We start from the raw sequence: 17,128 nt of genomic DNA on the forward strand, positions 1-17,128 counted from the left end.
AATTGTAGTAGTGTAGTTGTGTAGACAACTATTTAAGTTACCTTTGTAAGTGTCTCTCCTGTTTTATATAACTCCTCAGTATAAAACAATATTTAAAACAATGCTTTATAGTTTCAAAATATGTTGAATAGTAGGAGGTTGTGGTTCAGCTGCCAAGTAAATTACAGAGGTGAGTACTCTCCTTGGATAAGAACAAAGGAGACAGTTCAATAGCAAGCTTGTTCAGGGAACTGAGAGTAGCTATTTCACAGTTTCTGACCCTGGATCTTTAGAGTCACTGTTCAGAGGAACAGAGAAGATGCTCTGTTTGTGCTTTGTCTAAAGGCAAATATGACAAAGTGAAACTGCAACTCTTAAATGAAACAACCCAGAGATGGAGCGAGCGGGACAGCAGTGTGTATGTAGCCCAAAACTCCTGCAGATGGCATCTGCTAATGCATGCATTCTTAAAGTCCTTTCAAAAATGGTATAACTACAATGTGGGATTTCTCTTTGTTTAGTCCATACCATGCTGCTATCAGCATTTTCCCAAGGTGACTGCTGCTGTGTTTCTCATAACTTCTATTTTCATGAAACAGGTAGGGTTTAAGGAGCCCTGTGGAGACAGCTTAGGAAAAGGGAAGCTAATGTTGTATACATACATTTGCAGACGTTATGGTCTAGTCACAGGGATTTTTCTGCTGAGAGAATGTAAAAAGCCTCTTTTATACTAGAAACTCAAATTGTCACAACAAAGAAATTTCAAAATCATGGTTTTCAAAAGTCCAGATCTCTTCATGTTTTTACCTTTCCACAAAGTTTCCTCACGTTCTCCAAGCCTTTCTACACCAGTGTTTGGGGTGGCTGGGCAGTTCAGGGTTGAACACTGAGGATTTCCCCACTGCTGGCTCCTGGCAGTCCTGAGGTGAGATTTGTAAAAGCAGAGAACAGAAAACTCAAGTTTGCAAAGAGCCACATGCCTGCCTCCAGAGCTGTGGGTTCTCAATTTGCCATCACCCCTTGCTCCTTCAAGCTGGCAGATTCTCCTCGTGCCTCCTCAGCAGACAGTTCCATTCAGTTTTTGCTAAAACATCTTTCCACAAAACACTCCAATTCTGATAAATCAGCACTTTTAGATGAAAAATAGTTCTACCTAAAAATAAACTACTAGCTTCACCTTTGAGAGCTGCAGATTAGTTAATTGTATCAGCAAGTGCTGACTTTGAAGCTCAGATACAAACACCTCTTTAATACCCAACCAAGCTCTGCTAAGAAGAAAGGCTGATTTATAGAGCAATGCAGAAGCTGGCAGAGCCTGAGGCTTGAGATTAAACTCTATCTTAATACTGGTTGATAATACTGCATCCTATGACACCCAAATGGGATGATACAATGCAGCAGAGAGGGACCAGGGGCTTTTGGTCATGCTGTTTTCTGCCTGTTAATTATCTCCTGGGTCGAGGTGTACATACTCTGCATATGCATCTGCTAATGGCAAAGAATCTGTTACAGTCACACTAAAAACATTTTTCAATCTGACCTGAGTAATAAGATAGGGCAATGTTGCATCTTGTTTCACAAAGAATGTCATTCTGTTTGGGTTCACTTCACAAATTATGTTCTAAATGCTTTTTTCACACTGTATTGACCCCTAAAAGTAAACTCTAAAATTCTATCTTTCTCTCCCATTTCAGTTAAACTGGGGAGGGCCTTATGCCTTTTTATGGGAAGCAGTGATGAGCTATATTTCTTCTAAACAGTTAAAAGTAACACCTGGAAGATTTAAAGTTCATGCCACCTGGCCACAACGTGGATTATATTCTTAACACCATGAATTTAAATGCATCAAAAGCAGCTGAATATCTGACCCTGATTGCCCTTGGTTTTATTCAGCCATGCACAGAAGAGAGAACTCAATGGTGCTGCAGCCCTTGGCTCCAACAGACACCAAAGGCTGGAAGTATGGGAAAATGCACTGGCTTCATATTGACTCAAAAGCATAAGTTAGATATGGATGGTACTATGAATGTAAACATAAGAGTTCTAAGGCAGTGGTTGGAACACAGATTGAAAAATTCTAAAATATTTCTGTGAACTGCTTTGATCCCAGTTGTGCAACTCTCTGGCTCCACGTCTAATTGCTGGCATTTTCTTTTTGGATAATACGCAAAAGTCTACTCTACAAAGCATATCCTAATCATCCAGCATTTCAAATTGGTTTTAACTTCAAAACAAATGAAATTAAAATTTAATTTGGCATATGATATTTCATATGAAGTCTTCTTAATCATATGCAACATCTATTACATACATTATTAAATGTGCATAATGTTTCAGAGCCTTCAAGCAGCTTACCAAAATCTCCACATTACAAAAAGCAAGCCCCTGACATCTGCTGCTTAGGTGGCACTGATATGCCAAGGCACTTCGGGGTGGTGCACAGCAGCCTACCTTACCCTCATTGCACAGCAAAGCTACATCCCTTGCTGCACCTGCTGCAATCAGAAAGAACAGCTTGCCCTGAAGCATAGTTTGATCTCTGTTACTATTTTTTCTTTCTTTATTCAGAAATTTGTTTTCCTTTCTCACAGCTTGCAAATCTCTCCTAACTTCTATCTGCAAGTGTTAACTACAGAACAATTTAACTATCCCTCTGCAAGATTTTTGAGGCTATTAAACCATGCAGAGATTCAAAAGAGGAAAGAAAATCTGGTCCAGAGAATGGGAGAACTGTTGATATTATGGTGTTATATTCTGAAATTCACCTTGGAGGAAATACATTGCTGAGAACAGCAAATATATGTGCTGGTTATTTAAGAACTCCTCGCTTACATATCTTTGCCACTGCCAGTTAATACTTAGATTTTTATTAAACTTCATTACTTTGTTGCCCAAATCATGTTAAAACTTAATTGGCAATTCTTCTTATTTACATATTTTTATTTACCCTGTTTTTCTCTTCCTCCAGGCCAGCTGGGTTTAGTCATAGAGTCCCATTCCACTAACCGCAAAAACAGCCCATTCCTTTTTACATCTTCTTTTTTGCCCTGTTATTATGCAGTTTTATCCTGTTGTGGTTTTATTCCTCTCCTGCTACCATATAATTTTTCCTGAGCACCAGCATTACATAGGCTTGAATCCTGAGGTAAATGTAATAACTCCAAAGAGTTTGTACAGGTATATCTGTGTTCAGAGGCCTTAAACTAGAAATGAGCCCCAAATTTAGATCAGATCAGTTACACAAATCAGCTGTTTATTTAATTTTTTTCCTGGTATCCCGAGTATCATAGTATCCTGTGGTGGCATATGCAATCAATGGAAGGCAGTTATGTCTCTAACACTCGCTGTAGGTTAATAAAAAACAGAAGGAACACACTGAGATCTCATTGTCTCAGCAGCAGCAGCTATGTCAGTGGTGAAGAACTGGTTGTAATTAGAACCCTTAGATCTTCTGAATGTAAGTGTGGAAGGGCTCTTTAGAGCTTTGGAGGGACTTGCATGGAAGGATGTGAGAAAGATCTGGAAAAGAGTCCTTCCTCCCTATGGCTTCTTAACTGACACCATTATGGAGGGAATGTATTCCATGTTTGTAAAGATCTATACTTTCTGTTCTACCCAGACCCTTGAGTGAATATTAAAATCCTGGCTCAGTCACACAAGGAAATGGTGAAATTCTTAAAAACACATCGGAATCCACTGGTACCTGATGAGCTAAAGGCTTTTTCCTGAGCAGAACAAAATGTAGTTACTTTAGTAAAATGTTACATTAAAAATATATGTAAATAGTTGCATGCAAACCCTTAAGACATATTTATGATAGAAAGCAGGGACCCACACATACACAGGTGAAATTCGTATGTTTTCTTGCATAAAAAGAGCTGCAGTTTAGTTCAGTCCAAGTTATTTGTGTCTTTCATTTCGCAAATCTTGACTACAAATGGCTTCTCCCTGAAGAATGCTTGACAATTCTTGATCATTTATTTGCCTCCCAATATTCTTCAAGGCCAAATGAAGACCTATCTGTTTCCCTAAATTAAAAATCAAAATGGTTCAGTCTTGGCTGTGAGGAGAATATTACTGATTTGTCATGTTGCAAGAAAGATGCTGCCTGACCTGAATCCCCTCAGAACTTGGATCAAATGAAAGAATTTTGGATGCTGACCACAGACTCACCAATAAGTATTTGTAGGCTGAGCATGTACTTGGATTTGTAATGGCTGAACATGTATTGGCTTCCTTATAATTTGTCTATCATTTCCATTAACCTTGTCTGTTTTTCAGGTAAAGTATTAGCATATAGTGCCCTATAACACATTTGGCACATAACAAGGCTAATGAACACAGAAGTATTTTAGCAGCTTCCTCTATCATGCTTTCACCAGTTGATAATTGCCATAATGGGGCACTTTGCTATTTTGATCTTGTAGAGCATGAAGTCTCATTACATTTATACACTAATCTGGCCTGTCTATCAGTTCTTGTTTATGTGAATAACTGTTTACAAACTCTGTTCCAAAATACTTTGCCCCATGCTCTCTTTTCCCGTGGTTTCTGCTCCTTCCAGCACACCAGTTGTCTGACTCCCACACCTTTCCCAAACCCCTCCTCCTCTAAGATGTACTCCTCCTGTGAGTTTGTCATACATGGCTGTGTGTAGGAGACAATGATGCTGTTTGCAGAACAACAAAAAAATCATTTCCCACCACAGACTGTAGAAGAGCAAATCGTGGGCATATAAAAGGTCAGCTATTTTAAAGACTTTCAAAAGATTATGAGAAATTTCACTCCCTTCAGACAAATCTAGGAACCATGGACAGATGCATGGTAGAATTCTTCATACTAAAAATACTTCCAAGACCTGTTTGAGTCTTTCTTCTCATGCTGCCTTATGCTACAATTTTTTTCTCTATTTTGTTCTCTATTCTGTTCTCTATTCTAGTTTTTCTGCATTTGGACTAGAGTCATGCAATGAAATTAAGTCATATGACATCTTTAGTTGCTTGAGAGCAGTCTCATCTATGGAAATCAGTCTCATCTATGAAAATGCATCTTTGCAATTTGCAAAGTTGGTAAGATGCTTACATCTTTCTCAGAAAAATGTGGTTCAGTGACTTCAGCAGCAGCTATTAGGCATCTGCTGTACAAATGACACAATCACTTGCATAAAACAATCAGTCCAGCTGGCCAGAGTTCCTATGCCTTTTGGATACAGTCTTTGATGAATAGACCCTCTTATTTTTCTTGTCCAATCTATTATTAATAACATTCTCTGTGATCATCCAGACACAAAGAATTAAGACAATAACTCTCTAAGTGAATAACAGAGCCTTAGCTTGCCCAGTGGAATAGCAGCCATTTAGCTTCTGCCAAAAGACCATTGCTTCAGACACAAGGATGAGCAATTGCTGTGCAGACTTGGAAAGTGTTCATATGCTGAATATTAAGCTAAAACACTTCCTTTTCTTGGGAGTTCCTTGTGGTAGCACCAAATGCATCAATTAAATTACCTAATGAAATGCATTTCAATATAAAACAATCTTCATTCCCAATGTAACCATCTCTTTTGTAATAATATAATAAGAATATAAATTAAAGTTTTTGTGTATGACAATCTTCCTGAGTGACAAACTTAATGAGAAAAAAAATAAAAGGGTCAAGGTAGATAATATTTATGTGTCACTGAAACAATGAAAAATTCTAGAAACTAACTTCAGGCAGCCCAGAATAACACTCTGCTAGCCTCACACTGAAATGCTCCCTCTGTCTCTCTACAGTGTTGTGGTTTAACCACAGCCAGCAACTCAGCACCACACTGCTGTTCACTCAATCCCTCATGGAGGCAGCAGGGAGTGAATAGGAAAAGTGAGAAAACTCATGGGTTGGGATGAAGACAATTTAGCAGATAAAGCAAAAGCCACACATGCAAGCAAAACAAAAGGAGGAATTCATTCCCTGCTTCCCGTGGGCAGGCAGGTGTTCAGCCATCTCCAGGAGAGCAGGGCTCCATTGTGCACAAGGGTTACTCAGGGAGACAAACACCATCACTCCAAAGGTCGGACTGCTTCCTCCTCCTTCCCCCAGCTGGATATGTGAGCATGATGCCATGTGGTCAGGAATATCACCTTGGTCAGTGGCATCAGCTGTCCAGCTGTGTCCCCTCCCAGCTCCTTTTGCACCCCCAGCCTCCTCTCTGATGGGGTGGAGTGAGAGGCAGAAAAGACCTTGACCCTCTGTAAGCACTCTCCAGCAATAACAAACACATCCCTGTGTTATCAACACTAGCAGCACAAATCCAAAACACTACCCTGCACCAGCTAGTATGAAGAAAATTAAATCTACCCCAGGCAAAACCAGCACAAGCTAGGACAGAAGCAGTCACAATTTGGGCATTGCATTAACGTGCACAGAGGGATGATGAAAGCAGGCAGGAGCACCCGCTGAGATCTCTGACTTCTTGACAGTGTGCATGGCACACCTGCTGGTGTTGGACGGCCCTGATACCATCACACATCCTCATCCTTTATGGTACCAGATCCATCCATTTAGGACTAGCCATTAAACTGCCATTCTTCATGCATAACTTCATGCTGTTTTCCCTTTCAGAAAGTGACCTGCCAAAGGGAGAGAGTACACTGCACAGCAACCATTTCTTGGCTGTATTATTTGAACATATGAAAGAAATAGGGTTTATGGGCTGCAGAACCTGGAGTTTCAGCCTTCTAAATTTCACATCCTCTTTATATGTGTTCTGTGTGTATTTTCCTCCCTGTAGCTTTCACTACCTTGTCTTTTCAAAAGCCATGAATCCTTTTTATTTCACTCACCAAAATCTTAAACTAAGTAATTGTTTTACCACAGAGGAAGTTTAAATATGGAACTAGCACAAGGCAACACCCAAATTCAGAATGCATCCTGAAACACAAAGGTATCAGAAACTGAGATATGTATCTATCCACAACATCCTTCTCCCAAATATCTCAGCTGAAGTTCTGCATCCGGTCTCCTGTTCTCCTGACCCTCCCTAAACTGTAAGCAAATTCAGGTCTAGATTTAAACTTTACACACAAGCATATCTCTTGTTAAGAGAGCAGAAATATTGTGGCCCTGTAGTGCCAATTTTTGAGTAGAGTTGCTCTTTCACTTGTAACTGTAGGAAAAACAGATTGCTGCCCTCTGCAGTCACAGGAGGTGGCATATGATAAGAATGAAAGCAGTAATAGGATGTCCGTAATTCATTTACCTAAAAAAACTACCTGTATAATTTAGTATTTTAATCTTTCATCCAAAGAAAATACAGTGTTATTCAACCTGATGATCAAGCTTTAGGAACTATCTCCTGTGCACACAAAGTTTTGATAGTTCTGATACAACTTCTGCCCTGAATTTTGTGTATCTTAGAAATTTAGACATGCCTTCGGGTGTCTAAATACTATTTTCTTCCTTCATCCCTTTTCCTGCACTGTACAGTTCTCCTTAACATGCTCCTAACCTAGGAGTGCACTATCTGTCAGGTTTTCTGATTTACACATACTGCTCCTGACAGTGCTTAGCTGTAAATAGTCAATCTCAGCTTTTCATCATATGTTATGAATGTTATGAATGTTGTGAATGTTATGAATGACTTTCCATTCTTAATGCTCAGTTGCAATAATTTTTGCCTTTTAAACACAGCTGAAATTTCTTATATATTTTTGGCTCAGAAGATTTATTTAAAAATTGGTAACTTATTACTGGCTCAGTTGGTTTAAAAAAAAAAAGAAAAAAGAAAACGCATTGTCCAAAACTAGTGAGGTTTGTAGATGTAAATCAAACATTCACAGTGGAAATGTCAGGTAAAGAATTTGCTGGATAATACAGGACTTCTGCATAAAAAGAAACAAGATTTAACAATACAGAAGTCCATACCAAATGTTTTAGAGTAACGTGTTGACACGTGCGATATATTTCTTATCTGACATTGTCATCTTACAGGTTAAAATGTTGCAAAAACTTTCAGAATTATATACACTAGTCACAGATGGACAGCTCTTATTCATAATACTGTTGTTTATGGAGTTCTTGCAATAATCTGAAATAATCTGTCTGAAATAATTCTGAAAAGCTGAAATTTCAGACTCAGTAGACCAAGAAGTTCATTTTTAAAAAGTTATCCAATAATTTTTTTTTAATTCTTTTCCTTAAACAAAAGAGTATGTAGGGTCAGGATTTTGCCCATGTCAGACTGAGCCAAATTTTAATATATTCAGCTGAATTTTGTTAAAAGTGTAAAATTTTATTGGACTGAAGTCCTTTCAAATAGCTCAGTCTTCATGCCACTTGGAGAACAATGGTTCTAAAAATATCTTCAGCATTTCCCTTTTCACCTGTCTTAAATTATGTCAGAAAATACTGTGGCCCCCTCATCCATGTAAATAGAGGAGCCTACACAATTTCTTCCAATATGAACAGTTAATCTACAGAAAACCATGGCTTTTTTCCTGTCTACTTTTTTTTTTTAAGTTTCTAAAGTGCTATAATTAAAAATATAGCAGTGTGTCAACCTGAGAATGTGTATACAGCAGAGTCAAATTGACTAAACAGTACTCCTCTTGTCTGGCTCCAGGCAAGAGTTCTTGAACTCCTGGTTATTATTAAATTTAAAAAAGGGGCAGGAACGTGCATTCATTTGGGAAACCTCCCATGTTCAGTAATGACGACTTACACTGCAGAGCCTGGGGACCAGGATGGAGTGATGATGCAAGTTTAATTTTTTATCCTCTCAGTCAGTCCTGCTACACTGAGAAAGGGCAAAAACACAGTTACCCAACTCTAGGTGAAAGGCTTAGTTTCATTTTTTTGCAAAATCCCCCAAAATGTAAGTCCTTCCCACATGCATAAACAGGGGAAATAGTCCAACAGTTTCCCCATTTCCTGTTCCTCTTTATCCTTTCTTTTCTATCTTCATTATTAATAACAAATGGACGAATGGACTGCACATCTGGTTCAGCTCTGGTGAGAACGCTCAGGATGCAAGTGGCAACTGCTGCCAAGTGACTTCATTTCAAAACGGAAATTCTCCTATGAAAACTTTCTCTAAGAGACTGATTGATTTTTGCTGCCAAGTGAAACAGGCCAGTCCCATAATTATGACTTTTTTTTTTAACTCCTTTCCTTTCCAAATGCATACTAGCAAAATGCCATCCATGACTTCAGTTAAGATAATGTGGAGGGGGGGGGGGGAAATGAAAGAAGTTTTCTCCAGCCCTTTTTGACTCAGATCGCTAGAATTCCATTTTATGAGTTCATTTATGTAAGCTGAATTGGATTTATGAGATACGATTCTTTGTTTTTTCTATTTTTAATGTAACAATTATAAAAAACAACGTTTTATAAAATCTCACGTTTCATATACCAAACTAAGTGTGAGTCAGTAATTTTACTGACTTGTACAGTAGAGCACTTCAGAATTCCACCAGAGGGAGCCAGTGCAATTGAAAACTTGAAATCCCACGTTCCAGAAAAAAAAAAAAAAAAAAAAAAAATCAAACCCTAAAAATACTTACCCTGCAAAATAGCAGACTGAAAAGAAATAAAGATTATTGTTCCAGTGCATGATATTTGCACCTTTTGAAGCAAAATTCTTCAAATTCAAAATAACACATAATGGAGATCAACAATGTAGATTTAAAACAACCATGCCTATATATTTTTCCCCAAGAAATGCATTATTTTACATTGAACTGCGCTCAGTAACCCCTTATTTTGCTTGTTCATTATCACCTTGACAATTTCTCCCTTTGTATTTTGCTCCACACCTCAATTCCTCTGCCTTTTTCTCATCTCTTAAAACCAGCATCTACAAACCAGTGGTTACAAATCACGTCTGCACCAGCTGTTAGAAAGCTGTAAAATGTCCTGTGACTCTACCTGGCAATGCATCTGATATATTTTCTTTAAATTTTTTTTCTTTGATTTTACTAGAATTAAGAGTATTTTGGTGATTGTCAGGCAATATATTACAGATACACAGCAGTGTTCAGCTCTGACTTCAAGTAGCTGTGCTTTAAGCACATAATTCTCAACAGTTCCTCATTTGTTGTTTCAGCTATTCAACTGCCTTTAAATGTTCATCTCCTGTTTCTAATTTAAAGTGCACTGTGATCGATTTCTGCTTCTTTTTTAAGTGTCAGGCTTGGACAATTGAGTGAGATAGTTAACCAACCAGCCATCTCTGGTGAATGTGCATGTTTGGTTTTCTCTGTCATTAATTACTTTGAAAATGGCAATTAATTTCTGTAATGGCTTTTTAATATTTTGTTTTATATCATCTTCTTTTTTCCATCTATTAAATCTAGAAACCTATCCATTTCCCTTCTACTGCTCATTCACACACCGATAATTCTGTCAGTAGACAGAGAAGCCAATCCCAGCACTGGCATGGCTGAACAGGACCAGTAGTTTCTTCCAGCCTTCAGGTCACTCTTTTGCACTCCCACAACCTGGATAAGACATAGGGCATCCTGTTTTTCCCTACGGAAATAGAGTTAAACAAAAACAAAGCTGGGGGAGGGGAGAGGAAGAATAGGGAAAACAAAATAATAAAAACTTCAGAGTGGAGAACTCAGAAGTAATAGTACAATGCATGGTAAGATAAAAATCAACTTCTGAAATGAGAATTATGCCTTACTGGTTTTTACAAGTTTTAAAGACCACCTAGGATCTCTCAAGGTTTCCCTGTGCATGTGGATTACCGCAAGCATTGGAGTAAATACGAAAGTAAGGAAAAGAAGGTGGTTTCCATGCCAATGTTGCTCTCGTGTCATAAGAAAGGAGAAGGGAGGAAACTATTAGCCCATGAAGCCAAAGTTCTGTCTAGAAAGGGAACTGTTCTTCTGCTCCCCACGCACAACACAATAGCAAAAGGTGGAGACTGGAGGACCAGGAATGCACGGTGAAGCAGCACTACAACAAATTGCTGGAGTGCCAGTAAGTTTGATTTAGTGTTTGGTTGTTAACATAAATAAGTTGTCGAGTTTGTCTTTCGCTGAGACTATTCTTAGCACTTTTGTGGGGTTTTTTGTATTTATCTTTTTTCTTTTTTCTCCAAAACATTCACCAAATTCCAAAGGTCTTCTCTAGCTGAACTCTTAAAGCAAGATTGCTAACAGAAATTGTATTCTTTATATAAGCTCCATTAACTCGTATGATATGTAGATGATTCCAAACTCTCATTTGTTATGCTTTCGACTTAGTGTTCAATGCTTTCACAGACAAAATGTACCTGATGATGCACTATGATGTTTTGATATCTTCTCACAATGCTGCTTTCTCTCTCAGCTCCAGTGTTTTCTAAACTCTGAGTTTAGTGAGTCATTAATACATTTTTCAGTGATGCATATTTTCTGTCGTGCTAGAACTTCTCAAAAACTTCACAAAAGCATCAAAACATACAGAAATTTCCCTTCATACTTTCACTACATATTCCGACAGTGTTTTCAAGGTGAGGTCAGTTTAACGTGTGTTAACTTCTAGATAAAAACCAAACTGATTTCTATTCATTCTTGGCTCTGCACCCTGATTTTTTTTTTTTTTTTTAACCTTCTGATTTTTCAGTACTACAGCAGTGCATTCTGTCAATCGTACAGAACAGCAAGCACCATTTAACATCTGGAACATTAGTACATTCTGAAGTGGCAGGATGTTTGGGGTTTTTTCCTGTCTTCTGCAGGGTCTTTTCTATATTTTTTATGTCATACCTTATGCAAGCACAGAGGTTTTAGCAGCAACTCGTCCCTGTGTTCCACTTTGGTTTCACTGTCCTGTTTCCCCATTTTAATAATTTGGCCTGTACTTGTCTATGAGGTCTGTATTGAGTAAGCAATGGAATGTATAAAAGTGTGATGTTTTCCAAGTTAAATTCATTGCATATTGACACATTTATTGTTTTGTAAAACCAATACCTTTAAATATCTTCCCATTCTCTTTACAGTACAATTAATTTCTTTGTGTGTGCCTTTATCTCATTACATCTTTGTTGCGTTATCTCACTTCAGTCAATGATGCTTTTTCCTGTATTACTTTCTGTGGGTTTGACTATCCCATGTTTTTCCTGTCTCTACACTTCATTTAGCTTTATTAAATTCTTGAATCTTTTTTTTTTTTGAATGACAATTGTTTACTACTAGAATAGATATGATGTGAGAGCCAGTCCTCAGTGTTATAACTGTTTATTAGAGTATTCGATTTTTTCCATGTTTATCCCTACAATTTTCCTTCATAGTCATTATGTGACATGTCTGATTTGAAGCTAATTGTTGCTGTTGAACCGCTAGCGGAGTGAAGAGTCCAGACAGATTCTCAGGTGAACACAATTCTGAATTTATTAATTATTTTAAGAACTTATATAGACTTTTACAGGTTGTTCGGATTGGGCCAATTCCAAACCTCCCCCTAGGCCAATTGGCCAGGCTTGAACCACCTATCTTCCAAAGACCATATCAATAACATTAAAACTTTATCTTTATTTATAAAAACACAGGAAGAAGAAGAGAAAATTCCCATGGGAAAGAATCTGTGTTGCCACAGCTAATCATTGACAATTTCAAGATTCTAAGAAATGCCATATTTCAAACCAAATCATCACACCAATGGTGAAAATTTTGAGTCTACTGCAGTCTTTCATCACAGCTAGAAACTTATGATTATTCTTGTAGCCATTTGGTAGACATAGTGTGATATCTAGAACTACATTACACAGGAATACTTAGATTAGTACACAATCTATTTGGATTTTGGAGTGTCCTGATATGTGTGTACAGGCTTTGCAGCATAAACACTCTTCTGAGATTGCTCTAAAACAATGTATCTCATACACAAAGAAGGGTTTATTTTGCACAGAAACTTCATTTTTAATTACCAAGTTTTAATTACCGAGTCTTATAATTTTATTTCTAAACAAGAAGACCTCTCTCAGTTTTTGCTATTGTAAAGTTGAAATTATTCATTAAAACCAGCCAATCTCTACTTTTCCTGGCTTCCATTTTCCAATTTTTATGGTAGCTCTTTAGTACACTTGTTTGGCAATCCCTTCTGAGGACAAGGTATGATAATGCAGATTCCCTCTGAGAAGTAGTTTATTTTTATTGGAAGCATCCACTGGATTTAAACCATGTTATAAGGAATAAAAATGGCCAGATTCACCTGTTCAACTTTTGACCTAAACAGAAAATGCAATTCTGCATGGGCACTTTTTGTCTATTTTTAAAATTCTTAGGACACAAATATTCAAGCCCTGAGATTCCTCTGACAAATTTTTAAAAGGCTCAGTTTATTACATACTCCACAAGACTCAACACGGAGGGGAAGCTGCCTGGCTGTGTGGCTGCATTTAGTACTGCACAGCCTATGCTAGGCTAATAGGGGAAAGCCCCTTAAATCCCTGCTCCCACTAATCCCCCAGGCACTGACGTACAATGTCACAGTCCTCTTTACCTGGAATGTTTTCAGCTCTTCAGCTCTTGATTTCACACGGGATGCCTGATCACTCCTTCCCATAAGTGATGTAAATTGATTTTTCTAACAAGTTCTAAAACTTCATTTTAGCTTAATCAAAATACATTAGCACAGAAAGAGATCGCTAAGGCATACAGACCTCACTACAAACCCATTACATTGGACAGAAATTGTACAAGGCCACAACTGTACAGAAAGAAGCCCTGTAACTTCAGATGCCATTTGATAACTCATATGTTCTTACTGAAAAGCTCATTAAATCTTGTGCTGTGAACTTCACAGAGTGAGGGTACAGACAAAAATTAAAAGGAAAATAAAGCACAAAGAGCAGATGGAGTGTTGGATATGTGTGAATGGGCAGGAATAAGAGCATACAAAATAGCTATTAAGATTAAACAGAATCAAATATATTCAAATTGCAGCAGCTGTTCAGGATTGTGGCATCCTAAAGACCACACCCGTGAAAGGGCTTCACTCCTCATCTAGGATTTGTGGTTTTTCACTGATTTAGAGGAATGACCATCTGCAGCTCCAGGAGGTTCCATCACAGATCACATGGCTGTGATATCAACTGTACTGAACCTCAATAGCTGATAACAATGTATGTTCCTTGCCAAGGCAAATAGGCACCAGCAGGTAGCTAAGGTGGATGACATCAAACTGAGGGAAGCAGGTGATTCCCTCAAGGCCAGTGCTCTGAAAGGCTGGGGGAGGTGGGAGAGCAGGAATTTTTTCTAATTCAGTTAAGGCAAACATAAAGTGCTGCACCTTGGATATAATAAACCAAGCAGCCAGGAGCTGACTGGGTAAAGAGCAGCTTTGCAGAAAAGGTCCTGCAGATCCCAGTGAACAAGTAGATTTGAGTGAGCAACTGCTTTTATAGCAATGAAAATTAGTGACATACTGGGATATATCAGTAGCAGCACAGCTAGAAGACCAAGGGAAGTGATTACTTCCCCCATCCTCTGCTGGCACTTGTGAGACTGCCTGTGGAGAACTGTGCACAGTCTGGGGCACTGTGAAACTAGAAAGACACCAACAAATTAGAATGGGTCTAGTGAAGGTCACCCAAAGAATAGAGCATGTGGCAAACAAAAAGACACAGAGAAAGGTTGGCTTGTTCAGCCTGAAGAAGAGGAGGTTACAGGATGATCTAACTTATGTCTTCAGCTACCCGTTGAGAGGGAATAAAGAAGATGGAGCCAGACATTTCTTGGAGGTGCACAGCGAAATGATCAAGTTGCAATATGGCAAATTCCAAGGAGGGGGGGTATGTGGAATTCTTCACAGTGAGGGTGGATTCTTCACCTGTTGCAGCAAAGAGGTAATGGAATTTTTCAGCCATTATGATATTCAAAACTCAATTGGACATTTTGCAAGATGAGTTACAGCTAAACAAGCTGAAGGGGAGGTCACTAGCATCCAGTTACCATGATGTGCTTCATCCCAGCCCTGCTCCTGCCTATGGCTGTAAAGAGCCTCTTACAGGTGACTTCCTCCAGTCATCATTTAGCAGTCACTAGGGACAAGCTAAACACAGAGCTGGTGCAATGATGAGGAAATCGTGGAACAAGATTGTTAGATCTGGATGCATGCAATAGCTGTATGTAAATCCTGAGGAGAAGACAGAGCCCCCACAGATCTTGGGGCACTGATAGTAGTTCCCAGTACCTGTTCTGCTTTGCATTTGCATGTCTCTGTAGCAAATCAGCGATGTATGCATTTGCTCTCTAACTGCAAATCATTGCACTCTCACAATAATCCATCCACTGCTAAACAGCTCTTGTGCTCTGCTGACTCATATCTCCATGTCTCTTCTTGCTCCCCTTCTTAGGCATTTTTGGATAAGTCATCTTCCTGGTTGGACTACTTAAAGATGTCTGAAGCTCAGCTCCCTGACCACAAGGGTTAATGAACAGAAGGAACTGAGAAATTATAGGCAAAAAGATCCAAACTAAGTGTGTGTGGTCCTATAAAATGCAAACAGGCAATGCTTGATCCACCAGAAGGTCTCCCAGCTTCAAGTGAACTATCAACATCTTTTGAATAAAATTTGAACCTACCCAGCAAGTGTAGATGAGCCTGGCAACACTGGTTTTGATCCTGCTCTGGGAAGTTTAAAGCCTATCAGCACATCACAGCCCCACAATATGACTCATTACACTACATCTGAAGTAATGAAATTGTTACGAGACTGTAGTTATTTTTCACTTATCAGGACAAAATCAGAATCTGTTGCATCCACTGAGAAACACATATTTATATTCAGAGGTTTAAAGGAGTAGGCCAATTCTCAGAAATGCATTGTTTGCAGGTCACTTACATTTAGAAGTCTACGTATAGGATGCTGTTTGCTCTTGATTATGTTAGCTATGATTATGTGAAAAAGCTAAGCTGGGGTTCTTTTATCCCAAGAAATACTAGCAGTAGTGGAAGCCATCAAAAGAGAAAACCATTTGCTCCAATCGCTTGTTTATTATATGGTGTTAATTCTTCATCTCAGAAGTCAGCAAATTAAATATAGTTTCTTGTCTAATGTCACGGTGATACAAACTTCCAACCATGTTTCTGCTGACCGGGTCAGCATCAAGCCAGATGGTCGGCCCATGTCCCTCTGCCTTTTACTCTCAAATCTCAAAGTAGCTGGTTTCCATTTCCCTCGTTCCCTTTTTAGGTAGGTAAGGAGCAGGTGCTCGGGTTCCTTCACCTCAAGGACTGCTGACTCCAGCACTTCTCAGGTTCCCGTAAAAAGAAACTCGGCGTGAACGAGATGCAGAACCACAAACGCAAAGACACCCGAGCTGCCGGCGCTGGTCCGCTCCACCCCCCGCTCACTCCAGCCGGGGCACGGCAATTTCCAGGGCCGCGTGCCCGGTGTACCGCGCGGCGCGGCGCGGCGCGGCGGGGGTGCAGCCGGGGGCGCGGGTGGCGCTGAGCCCGGGCCTGTCCCCTGTCCCCATTCCCGCAGCATTCCCCGTCCCGCTCCGGCCGCGCTCCTCCCCGAGCGCCGGCGGCTCCGGCTGGGCGGAGCGGGAGCGGCCCCCGCCGGGAGCGGAGCGCCCGCGGCTCCTCGTTAGTATAGTGGTGAGTATCCCCGCCTGTCACGCGGGAGACCGGGGTTCGATTCCCCGACGGGGAGAGCCGCGCTGCTGCGCGGGCTTTTTTATTGCCCCGCCCCGCGCCAGCCGTTGGCACCGCCGACAAAAGGCCCCGCCCGTAGCGCCCCCTGGAGGCAAAATACTGCTGCGGCCTCCCCGTCGGGGAATCGAACCCCGGTCTCCCGCGTGACAGGCGGGGATACTCACCACTATACTAACGAGGATCTGCCTTGTTTACGCTCTCGCGGGACTGGCTTTATCAGCAATTCTACACAGTTATGTCCCTGTTGGCCGATGGTAACACAGTGCTGCTGGCGGAGGGACAGCAGGGGCGACCTGCGGAGCGGGAGCATGGACCCACGAGCCTCCGTAGGGCGGTAAGAGCGCGGGAGTCGAGCTCGGCACCACCAGCGACGGGACTGGGAGGCCTTTGCTGCTGCGGACCACTAGCGGGGGTGTGGGCGGGGAGGGTTAGCGCCGTTGCGCGGGAAGGCGGTAACGGAGCAGTGCCGGAGCAGAGGGGCCGGCGCAGGGCTGCGGGTGCCGCGGAGGACGGGCAG

At 40.3% G+C, this 17,128-nt stretch overlaps 1 protein-coding gene, 1 long non-coding RNA gene and 2 other non-coding genes across 4 annotated transcripts in view; 3 read left to right on the forward strand and 1 right to left on the reverse strand.

Moving 5' to 3' along the window:
• TMPO (thymopoietin) overlaps positions 1–17,128 on the forward strand; it is a 79,183-nt gene that overhangs the window by 33,438 nt on the left and 28,617 nt on the right. The gene's annotated exons all lie outside the window — the stretch shown is intronic.
• Positions 10,169–16,603, forward strand: LOC146443574 (uncharacterized). Its single transcript, XR_014848459.1, has 3 exons — positions 10,169–10,944; positions 14,641–14,794; positions 15,305–16,603. It is a non-coding gene; the product is annotated as an uncharacterized LOC146443574 (long non-coding RNA).
• TRNAD-GUC (transfer RNA aspartic acid (anticodon GUC)) lies at positions 16,538–16,609 on the forward strand. Its single transcript has one exon. It is a non-coding gene; the product is annotated as a tRNA-Asp (tRNA).
• On the reverse strand, positions 16,721–16,792 carry TRNAD-GUC (transfer RNA aspartic acid (anticodon GUC)). Its single transcript has one exon. It is a non-coding gene; the product is annotated as a tRNA-Asp (tRNA).

Source organism: Lichenostomus cassidix, chromosome 1Aa (genome assembly GCF_008360975.1).
Source record: "Lichenostomus cassidix isolate B80296 chromosome 1Aa, HeHo_3.0, whole genome shotgun sequence".
Taxonomy (NCBI): domain Eukaryota; kingdom Metazoa; phylum Chordata; class Aves; order Passeriformes; family Meliphagidae; genus Lichenostomus; species Lichenostomus cassidix.